The 12684-nt window shown below is 33.8% G+C and overlaps 1 pseudogene; it reads right to left on the bottom strand.

The window, feature by feature from the left end:
- Positions 1 to 2086: 2086 nt before the first annotated feature.
- Positions 2087 to 2205, bottom strand: LOC145027764 (5S ribosomal RNA; annotated as a pseudogene).
- Between the last annotated feature and the right edge of the window lie 10479 nt (positions 2206 to 12684).

The following is a 12684-nucleotide window of genomic DNA, read 5'->3' on the forward strand; positions in this document are numbered from 1 at the left end:
AGGAATTAAAATGGTGAAAAATAGTTAGACAAATCAAAAATTCAAGAAAATTTATCTTAACATCTTTGAATTCAACTAAAACTGAAACACAAATTATTTGGAAATTTTAGAACTAAATTGATTTAGTTTTTGAATATTTAATCATTAGAACACCTCTAAAAATGTTAAATATTAAAATTTCAATAATAAGAATTTTCCACTTAAATTGTTATATAACAATTGATTCATGGAAATTTAATTTTCACAAAAAAAATGTTTATAACTTATAAATATCAAAATTTTGACACATTATTTGCATAATTCTATTGTAGTAGTAAGTATACAATTATCAGATTTAAATTAGAGACTCATTAGTACGTAAGATCGTTGTAGGAAATCGATAGTGGGTAAGCGGAGTGTACTTCAAAGCACCATTTGAATTATCTCAAATCATTGTGAGTATTCACTCCTCCCCTATTTTTGGTTTTTATGTTTTGGGGTGGAAAAGCATGTTCGAAAAACTGTTTATTATTCGTTGTAATTTATTTGACCTGTATCAAACTTGGTTGCTATATTTTGTTGTGAATGTGTATGCTATTGTTAGTTCATGAAGCATTATTGCGTTTAAATCCCTAGAATCAGTTCAGACAACTCATTAACTCATTTGAGCCCATGGTCATTATGGATAGCGCTATTAGGAGGTAGACAACTCCTCACTTGCACGATTTGCTTGAGTGTATTTTACCATATTTCCCAATGTTGGCGATAGACATAGAAGAGGGCACCCTCGGGCATTAGGATTGGGTTGTGAACTCATGGTATAATCATTATGCACATACGAACCGTGTATCTCGTTTTAGAAACAAACTTTATTTCCCATGAGAATATGAACTTTGCATCTCATTTTGGGAACATGCTTTATTTCTCCTGATGACAACGAACCTTGTATTTGTTTTAGCAAAAAATTTATTTCCCATGAGAATATGAACTTTGCATCTCATTTTGGCAACATGCTTTATTTCTCATGATGACAACGAACCTTGTATCTCGTTTTAGCAACAAACGTTATTTCCCATGAGAATATGTACTTTTCTTCTCATTTTGGCAAGATGATTTATTTCTCATGATGAGAACGAACCTTGTATCTCATTTTAGCAAAAAACTTTATTTCCCATGAGAATATGAAATTTGCATCTCATTTTGGCAACATGATTTATTGCTCATGATTACAATGAATCTTGTATCTCATTTTAGCAAAAAACTTTATTTCCCATAAGAATATGAACTTTGCATCTCATTTTGGCAATATACTTTATTCCTCATGATGACAACGAGCCTTGTATCTCGTTTTACCAACGAAATTTATTTGCCATGAGAATATGAACTTTGCATCTCATTTTGGCAACATACTTTATTTATCATGATGACAACGAACTTTGTTTCTCATATTGCAACAAACTTCTATTTATGGAAACTTTTAGCAATGAACTTCTATTCATGAAAACTTATTTACTTATTTTAGCAATGATAATTTGTTTATGGAAACTGTAATAAGTATTACGATTTTCATGATTTCAAACTATATTACGTTATAAACCTGTGAGTACTCACCAACTATTTTTATAGTTGACGCTCGTTTTACATGCTTTTTTAGGAATCATCTAGTAACAGGCACGTAGAGACACAAGACTTGTAGGAGCATTTACATGTTTTGACTTTCAAATACATTGTAATTTATTGTTAAAAAGTTGTTCTAACTAAATGTAAATTGTAATGCTTTTTAATACTATGGTTGTTGTTGTCTTTTAACTTTTGTAATGAAACCCTTTTTACTGCCACGCCCTGTATTTCTGCAAGGGTGTGGCAAGTGATGGTATGATCACACCTGAAATAGTATCCATGCTTATTGCTTTTATTCTTTACAAGACACAGGACCTTCTTTGTTCTTCATATGCGAGGCGTGGGACCCATGTGACTGATCGACTTCGTTCCAAAAATACGAAAACCATCAAACATAAATCTTAGACCACCCAAGCATAGAAATAGCAAAAAGAAACAAAAAACTGTAGACAAAATCTAAAAAGGTGCAAACACATAGCGAAAAAGGTGGTTGCAAAATGATGACTTCCTAGGGGGTCACCTATCCTAGTACTACTCTCACCCAAGCACACTTAACTGCGGGGTTTTGATGGGATCGGATGAATTAGTGCTGGTATGATCGCACCTGAAATATTATCCATGCTTATTGCTTTTATGCCTTACAAGATGCAGAACCTCCTTTGTATTTTAGTACACAAGGTGTGGGACCGACGTGACCGATCGAGTCCATTCCAAAAATACGAAAACCATCAAACATGAACCAGAGACCATCCAAGCATTTAAATAGCAAATAGAAACAAAAAAAAAAACGCACACAAAATCTAAAAAAGTACACAACGGGCAGCAAAAAAGGGGGTGTAACAGGTAGCTTGATATGATGCTTGAAGAGGATGGGGACTTTTTGGGGTAGTTACTTTAGTATATTTTTGAAATGATACCACTTTGGACATGTCGTTGAGTTTTCATTCACTTACGGTTTTGAGAACTTGTTTTGGTTGGTTTTATGAACTTTAATTTTGACGAAGGTTGTTTTTGGTAACAAGTAGACTTTGGTGATGTTTTCATAAAATTCAAAATAAGACCTTCGCTAACGTATTCTGTTTAAAAATTTCTTCAAATAAAAAGAAAATTATGGGTGAAAAAATCACGATGTTACAAGTTGGTATCCGAGCCAGCCTGTGAGTGAACTGAATACAGAGACCAGTGTTCAGACTCATAGTGTAGATTGGTTGAATTAGGTGCTTTAGGATCCTAAGGGGGAGGGGGAGGGGAGGGTGTGTTTTGAGAGATTTAGGATAGTTATTATCATTTTTCCTAAATCTTAATTGCCTTGCATTCCTTAATGTTGTGAAATAAATAAAATTTTCCTATATTCAGGAAAATGTCTGGAACACCTGCAAACAACGAATCGGGCGGAGCAAGTGATAACCAGAATGTGCAAGAGGGGAATATTCCTTTCATCTTCTAGATCCTAGTGAATGATCATTAGCCACGTGCACCACATAAGAAAGATGATAACCATGGATGGGGCATGTAGGATTACTATATGAGTATCGAGCTACGTGGAGGAATTACCATATGAGTATCGAGCTATGGTTAGGTCGAAGGCTACTATGATTGAAGCCATGGATGGGGCATGTAGGATTAAGAAAGATGTCGAAGTTTGTGAGGGTACTTTAGGAAAAGGAGGAGAGAAGAGTAAATCGTATAGTCCATCTAAATTCTTAAAGAAAAATCATAGTCAACACAAGGCGAAGGGTGACAAGGCGATTGTCAGGAGCGTTGTCACTTGTAGACGTTGTTGCAAGTCAAGACACAAACACATATATTGTAAGGGTCTTGATTTGGTATGTTACAATTTTGGGAAAGTAGGTGACAATAGTCGCATGTGCCCAAATGCGAAGGTTAAAATGGATACCGCTGGTAAGAAGACTGATGCACCAATGGTGCAAGCGTAAGCATTTCATAGAATGTCCAGAAGGACAGACACGATGATAAGGTATTCTCAAAACTTTTACATATAATCGTTTTGTTTGTAATGTGTAATTGTGTTTTATGCTAGTGGTAGTATCTCACTTGCTACTTTTTGCGCTTGTTTTATGTTAATTCAGAGTTTTCCTAAGATTTTGTGTTAGACATTTTGTTAGCAGCAAAGAATTTTGTTGTTATGTTTGGGAAATGTATAATGGTTTTTCCAATTTGATTGTTAGATGAACTTTTCCCTTTGACTTGGACTCTGATCGGGATCAAGTCATGCGATGTTGTCATTGATATGTTTTGGCTATCTACTAGTCAGAGTGAGATTCTCTGCACTAAAAATGTGTTCAAGTTTTGATTTTGTGTGAAGGTATGTTTGTTTTTGAGGAGATAACTTTAGGCTTTATTTCCATCATTTATTATTTGTGGTGGGAAAGTCTCTAGTTAGTAGGTGTGAGGTTTCCCTTCACTCATGTGATCAAGGGATCGAGGTAATCTGAGGAAATCTCTTGAGGAAGTCGTCAAAGAACTTTCAACAGAATTCCTTTGAGATGGATCAGAAAGTAATGTTGAAAGTCTCACCTTGGAATAGGATTATTCACTTTGGCAATAGAGGAAGGTTAGGACCTAGTTACATTAGTGCACTGAAAATGTTGGATTGGATCGGTGATCAGGCATATAGGATAAAGTTACCACCAAAGCTGAAAGGATTCCATGACTAGTTCCATGTATGTTATTTATGGAAGTGTTTGATCGAGGGGACGAGCATACTACCGTTGGATGAATTGTGAGTCGACGAGTTGAAGCATTTGGTGGAGGAACCCAAAGCAATTTTGGATCGCGAGACCAAATAGTTCAACAAGAAGCAAGTGAAGCTTGTAAAGGTTCTTTAGAAGAACAAGCACATGCATGATATGATGTGGGATGTTCAAAATGACAAGAGGGTTTGTAATCCTCTCATGTTTGTTTCGGTTCCTGATTCTGGGATGGAATGCTCTTAAGGAGGGGAGGACTGTAACGATCCAAATATATATCCATTATCGATGTTAGTGTGATATTAACTTTTATTCTTAAACTAATATTTTTATTTGTTAAAAATTATCTTTGGAGGCTAAAGTGCAATAAAATGAACCTTGATCAGGTATATGTGTCTACAAGTCATATTGTGATACTTTGAAGGCTGATTATGGAAGTTATGGGGCATTTAAGGAGGCTAAACCTTAAAATCTTGGAATTGCTTCATTTTTCAGGAAACAAACCCTAATTTGTAGCCTACAAGTTCCTTTGAAGTGAGTTCATAAGTGGGGTTTCCATTCTTGAAGTTTTTTGTGAAAATCCAAGAAGGTGATGTACTACTTTTGGTGCTTTTCGAGTTAGGATTCTTATAGTAGAGATCAAATATTGCTTCCTCTTTCTTTATCTTGGAAATTGATAATAATTCAAGAGGTATGAATTAATTTCTTACCGTCCATCTCTATAATCAATTTCTTGTTTTAATCCTTGAAGTATTTGGTGATTTTGTCAGAAGTTAGAAATCTGGACATAACTTTTGATCTGTTTTACGAAGGCTTTATAGCTTCATATGTTCCAAATTTGGTGATGCTCTAGAGATATGAAATTATGGGAAATAGAGTCTAGTTTCCGTAAAGTCTGACAAATCCATTTTTGGAGTTTTAGATTATGTTTTGTTCTCAAAAGACTGATCTAGGGTCAGGTTGTGAAACTTCAAAATATGAAACTTAGACTTTGTTTTCTATTTTGATTGCTTGTTTCTATATGTGGTTACCTTTTTAGCCTTATTGAGTGTGTTTTGGTTGTTTAGTGGCTACCAAAATATTTTCATGAACACTCTCAAAAGTGTTATTAATCACGCCCATGAATTACTCCAAGTTTTGGAATCATTACCTTCTTTGTTGTTGCAAAAACTCATGTTGATTTCTATCTCAATTAGATTGAGTATTTTTCTGTAAATAGTACCCAAGTGTCTTTTTATGTGTCTTAATGGTGAAATAAACCCAAACCCAAATTGTGTTTTCTCTTTTTGCAACATACATTGTTTTTCGCATAAAAGCAATGTACTTTGAGTCATGGCTTAAGGTTGGATTTTTTTTTAAAGTTCTTGACATGTTTATACTGTTAAAAACTTAATTTCCTTATTTCTAGTTGATTTTGGTTATGGCTTAATGGGTTAAGTTGTCAATTAATCCTTAAAATGCATTGCTAGGAAATTCTGAAAAAAATTCTCATTCTTTCTGTATTTTGAAAATATATATATATATAAATCATCAGAAGTTAGATTGGTGATTCGTAAACTCTCAAAGTTTTACTTTCCGGTCTAGTTTTCCATGATTTTCCCAGGTCCTGATATTGTATCTAACCAAGGCCCTAACCAAGGCTCAAATCGCCATTTTCACTAAATGCTCAGAAATTAGCTGCATCCATATGCAGTTTTGTAAAATTCATACAAAAATCGGTTGGACCTATATGAGTATTAATTTTAAAGGTAAAAGTATCAAATAACTGAATATTGAATAAAGTTGAAATTTTTACAGGTTTAAGAGGTGCAAAAGAGGCCTTGAACTGGATGTTGTTTCAGGTCAAAATATGAAAATTCGGTCCAATGACTAATTTGCATGTTTGGATAGTACAATGCTATTATTTGCTAATGTAAACTGTTAGTAATATTTATATTTGTGTTTTACTAAGGGAAGGTTTGATACCTCAGTTCCTACAAGGTTTGAAGTGTGGAGAGGACGGATTATTAACAATGGTGAGTTTATCTTGTGGATTTTTAAAGTACATTGTTAGGGAATTCCATATCTTAGATGGATTGAAATGAACCTAGGTTGTTTAGGTTGCATGTACCCCTATTGTGTGTGATATGATATTGGTTGTGATGCTTCTTTATATGTAAGAGAACTTAAGATGCTATTGTTGATAAGGTGTCTAAGTCCATAACTTATTTGGTACATACTTAACTCGACCCGGCATGGTCCATTTGGGTTGCATTTCATCCAAACGATTTATGGATAATTTTATGAGAATTGTATACTTACGATTTATTAATATATTATAAGTTATAATATATTAATATGAAGTCATGTTATTTAATTAGTTTTAGTCTTAAATTAATTATGAATTAATTTAGAGATTAAAAAGAAGACTGATTAAATTATGGGCTATTATATTTTATATAGTGTGGGCTAATACTCATTTGTTAATGGGCTAAGCTAATATGGAAGTCCATGGATGATCCATGGAGCTTTTAACCCATGGATCCTTGGAAAGGAAAAGACATGGGTTATTAGCGTTTCACCCTAACCATGAACACTATCTAAAGAAGCATATGATGCAAGAAATATGGCCTAAGAGTAGACTCTAGTTGTGTGAGACTTAGTGGTGGCCGATTCCACAAGAAAGTATACTACTCTCTCAAAGTTTTGCAAACGTTTGTGGTGATTTGTGATTCCATTTGAGGCATTCACACTATTGGTGCTTGGCTCTGAAACTCCAAACAATCAACCATCATCAAAAGGTATGTATTTCTACTAGTAGTTTTATGATTCATAATCCTTATGTTATGCTACTTAGGAACAAACCTTGGAAATTATTATTTGCATGTATTTTAGAAGAAAACATAGATCCAAGGTTTATTAGGGTTGCATGCACACTTAGGAAGTGTTAGATTGCTCAAAACCCAACAGTGGTATCAGAGCCTAGGCTTGTTTTCTTGAATACTTGATGCAAATTGCTGAAAATCGAAGTTTATGTGCTGTCTGCACAGCAGAGTCGCCGAGTCCAAGACAAAATTCATCCAACTCGGCGATTTGGTTCATGCACTCGACGAGTTGGACCCCCAGACAGCATATCTTCGAGTTTTGGTGCTGGAATTGGTCTAGAATCATTACCTTAAACTGTTTTGGACTCATAAAACCTATTTTTGATGTGGTAATGATGATGGTGGACCAATTTCAAAGTTATATTTAAAATTTCAAGTTTATATGTGCTCATATGATTCTTGAAATTGTTGATGTGGATGTTCATGTTCATATGAGTTTTGTTAGATCATAGGAATTATTTGCAAATTGTTTGTTAGTTAATTCTTGATCTTAATGTGTTTTAATGGAATTCATAATTTTTCCTCAAGTTATGGAATTCCAAAAGTTTTTTCTTTTAAATGTTTTTTTAAGAAGTCATAAGTTACACTTTTGAAGAGTTTTTTTTAATAAATGTTTTTATGGACTTCATAATTTGTCCTCAAGTTATGGATTTCCAAGAGACTCTTCATTAAAAGTTTTAAACACTTAATTAAAACTCATAAGTTATGAATATCCAAAAGTTTATGAATTGTTCAAAACTTGCCCTCAAGTTTTGGAATTTGTAAAGTCTCACACAAACTTTAATTCCATACCCTAGAAGTTTTAAAAGTTTAAATTCTACCCTTATACTATTATAAGATTAATGGTTAATTATTATATATATGTATAATAACAAGTCGTTTTACCGTTACTAGGCCTCATTCACAAAGCCGGTCTATAAGGTGGGTATAAGGTTGTTGCCTATAAAATGGCAACTTAATGGGTGTCCACTCTCACCCACCGTTTGCTTGATCGGTGGAGGATCGTTAGCCGAACGGGTAGGATAATGACTTTAAATTCTCATTAAAAGTATAATGAATATTATAAAGTAACTAAATTTTTTATTTAATTCCCAATCTTAGTTACTTTAGAAAAAATGTGAATTTGGTGCTAGCCCATGGAATTCACACTTTGTACCTTACCAAGTCGTTGGTGGAGCGTGTGTGGTTAACCGGCACACTAACTTGGACTAGTAAGGATCACGAAGGGTGACTTAATGTTTGTCATAGATCAATGGAGCGTGTGTGGTTAACCAGCACATTGATTAGGTGATAATATTAAGGGTACCAAGTGAATTGGTATGGTTATTCACACCTTGTTTTGTGATCCTCGGCATCCCAGTCACAAAATTTGAGAGGGCACACTCGAGATTGAAACATGCCATTGAAAAGTTCAATGAATCTCAAAAGATCTAGGAATTTCAAATCCAATTAAAACCTAATAAATTATTTCGTTTTTCATGGTGGAAATTGGTGAATCGTCATTCGCCTACCTTCAAATATTTTATAGCTTGGATTACGGCATCCCTCTTCCAAATTATAAAATATTGTGTTGGGTCCTAGCCTTAATATTTCATATTGGGTGTTATATTAAGGATTTTGAATCAACTAAATTGATTTTCTCCCATTATAGATGTCTGGTTCAAACAACTATGATCTTCCCAAATCTCTTGAAGATGGTGTCCCTCAACATCATGCTTCACTTCCTCCACCTCCTCCAATTATTCTCCCTCACCCACAAGTTCTTGAAAAGTTTAAAGTCACTCAATCCCTATTGGCAAGCATAGTCTATGTGTGCTTACATCTTGGAAATAAAGTCACATATTGACAAGTCGGGAGAGTTGGGTGTCAAAGTATCGTGAAAGTTGGATGTTCAATCACTTTCTTAGTAACATAGTGAGTCTCTTTGGGACTACTATGAGACAGACTATGACATGACCCTTAATGATGTTATCTATTTGCTTGGTGTTGTGGAATCAACAATGATTTGGAACACCAGTAAAGCAAATTTGATTAAAAGAACAACTTCCCAAGTCTTAATTGGACATTGACAATGGTAGCATTGGATATCTAGAAAAAGATTTCTCTTCCCAATGGAAAGGGATAAGCCATAGTCAACTCAGTTGACCAAATGGTAAAGAGAAAGGCTAAGTCTGGGATAGTCTCATGTGTCATTACCAAAGGGTCCATGTGTTTTGTTGCCAAAGGAAGGGGCACTGATTGCGAAGCTGCCATATTTACCTAAAAGATGATAAGATTGATCAAGTCAAAAAGTTTGACTCTACTTCAGTTAAAGTCCACTGACTAACTCTATTAAGTTTCTATTTGTAGATTCTTATTACATAATGTGAATGGGTCACATGTTGATGTTTTAAGAATCAAAGAAATGATAGGAAGCTTAAAGTAAGTATATGTTAATTCTGATTGTGAAGGTGGGTTTCGATCGCATGGTTCAGCAATCAGAATTTTGAGTTGTTGCTTAAGAGTTATAATATATTGCTTATGAATAGATAATAACAAGGTTTTCATGTGGACTGTAAGGATAAGTTTTTCCGCAAAGTTTTAAAAAAAAGAAAAAAAAAAGAGTTTTAATTTTATTTATTTTAAAAATATCCTTACAATGGCATCTGTGGAAAATTGTTGCTTATATGTTTCCAGTAATAGCAATATTGGAAAGTGGATTTGATTCTTTCATTTGTGGTAGTGTCTGAATTTACCAAATGAAGAAAGTTTTTCATCACCCAAGTTTCAATTGGACAGAAACTTGGAATCATACAAGTTGTATTATATGATGAATGAGAATTTTCATCTTTGAAAATTAGGACTAATTCTTTGATCACATGTATATGTGAGTCAATTGAAGGACTAAGGAATTAGGTACACTGGGTGTGCGCTGGTCAAGGTCCACCACAAATATTGATTTGTCATGATTTACTAAAGATTAGTAAATATGATTATATTTATAAGGTTAAGTATAATTCTGTAACATTGGAAAGGTTACAATGTATGACAAAACAAATAAGAAGAATCAAATTAGGCAGAAAGATAAAAGTGTCTCGAATCTGAAAGGATGACAGAGTACTTTAGTATCATATTTCATGGTCATCTTAATGATTATGAAACCATATCACAAATTCATACTCTAAGGACGTCTTAGTGCATTGTTATGGCTAAGAAGAGAGGTCATGAATTGTTGGATTGGTTAAAATATGAAAGATGAGTCATACTTCGTTCCAAAACGATTCTTAAAGTCATACTCCAAGATTGTAACCTTGAGTGACATAAAGTAAGGTTTAAAACACTTATCAAATGTAGTGTAAAATGTTTCTACCCTTGTACATTTGAGATTGGTAAGTTGTGATGTCTTGGATGAGACAAAGACCAACTAAGACCAATTGTCTGAAGTGTTAGTCTTGATAAGAATCCGCACTATCCCTTGAATATTTGTTTTATCAAGGAATGGTTCTTGACTGGGGAAACATATATGTCAAGGGGACAGTGGGACCCTTAAAGATCCTGAAAGAGTTTCAAGATTTAATCAAGAGTAAAACCTGTAATTTATCACTAGCACACGACTTAAGGTTTGCAACCTATCGTGTTGATATAATTCTTATTTCTGTACATACTTCAAATAAGTTGAATTTGCATGTGAGTTATCAGAGTTCAACTTGGAAGCATTGGTGGGCCTTGTGCTACCAAGGTGACAAGAAACTAAGATTGAACAAGTTTAATCCAGGTAAGGCTGAATTTGTCACTAACCTTATCTTGTGATTATGGTTTCGACAAATTCACATGGATAGGAACTCATACACTATAAAATCTAAGTTTCATAAAGTTTCTCTCCGATTCATGAAAATGATGGTGAAGAAACGTTTTCACTAAGTAGATTTTACGTAGATATCAATTGTGTTATTTGCATTTTCAAAAGTCGTTAGTGGAGCGTGTATGGTTAACCGGCACACTAACGTGGACTTGTGAGAAATGGCAAAGGTCTAAAAAATTGAGACTATGATTACGGCATCCCTTTTCATAGTTCTTGAAATTGCTTAGACACACAGGTGAGCTATCTACAAAAAGGTGTATGAATCTAAATTTTAGAAGTCCAACCGATTTCTGAATACATGTCAAAGCTAGTGGGAGCATAAGTGTTATGTTAATAATCATCATGATAGTGGGAGCATGATATGTATGATTAGTATTGCAAGCTAGCAATGTTAATTATAGAAAAACAAAAGTTTCAATTCTTGAAGTTGCAGGGGCTGAAAAAGTCGCTTTGCTATAATTAAGGGAGAGAAAATTATACTTCATTTCAATTCTAGAAGCTTAGATTGAGGTTTTAATCATCTTTAGTCAAGGACATATATATGAATTTTATGTCTGAATGGTTCGACTTAAGGAAATTCTATATATATATATATATATATATATATATATATATATATATATATATATATATATATATATATATATATATATATTATTCTCAAAATACAATTATGACTATGGCATCCCTCTTCATAGTTAAATTTTAAAAACATGGCAAATAAAAAATATTGTAGCGAAAGATTGGTCTAGTATCATGTCTTTATGTGAGACATCATGAATCGTGTCCCATATGCTTCGGATATAGGATCGATTTCATGTGCTATAATATTCATCCTTTCTAAATTTTCCAAATGCTCAGGGCATTTAGAAGGGAAAAGTCTAGAACTGGATATGACTAAAGTGATTAAGCAATTATCGAGGACAATCTGAGGTTCGCCAAAGATTGGTTGCTTAGGGAAAGTGGAAGTATGATGTAAGTTATCGGAAAGGACCGTATTGACATGTTCTGAAAAGAAGTAACTCTTGTTCGGAAGTGATAGTCAAAATGGGACTGTGGAAATGTCTGCATAGGTGGAAGTTATTCAATCTATGTAAGATTAGAAAAATGCAAAAAGGATGTTCAAAGCAATGTACTTTGAATATGAGACTTCCGTTTCATAGAATTTGACCTTCTTTGGAATACTATGTAATGATTGGTAACAAGGTTTTGGTGACTTTGTGAATAATCATTACAAGAGGAACATTGCATAAAAGTATAAAATCTAACAGTTTTTTTGGTAAATGATAGGAATCGGGGATTCTCACATTTGCAATAAGAATTTGGGATTGTGAAATGAGTATCATTGGAATCATGTTCAATTGATCTACATCACAATGTAAGGATCATAGACAAACGTAGTGTGCATACTTGGAGTTGTTGGGTTATGCGCATTCTAACACTCCTAAGTGTACATGCAACCTTAAATACCTTGGATCTATGTTTTCTCTATTATACATGCAAATATGAACATCCAAGGTATTATCCTAATCTAGCATACAAAACTATCAATATAACAAGATATAATACATACCTCTTTGATGTAGAATGTCTTCATGAAGCTTGAGTGCCTAGTGCCCCAAGTGTGACACCTCAAATGGTTCACACAACACCAAATACACTTGGAATA

Source organism: Lactuca saligna, chromosome 1, assembly GCF_052625555.1.
Source record: "Lactuca saligna cultivar CGN05327 chromosome 1, ASM5262555v1, whole genome shotgun sequence".
NCBI classification, from domain to species: domain Eukaryota; kingdom Viridiplantae; phylum Streptophyta; class Magnoliopsida; order Asterales; family Asteraceae; genus Lactuca; species Lactuca saligna.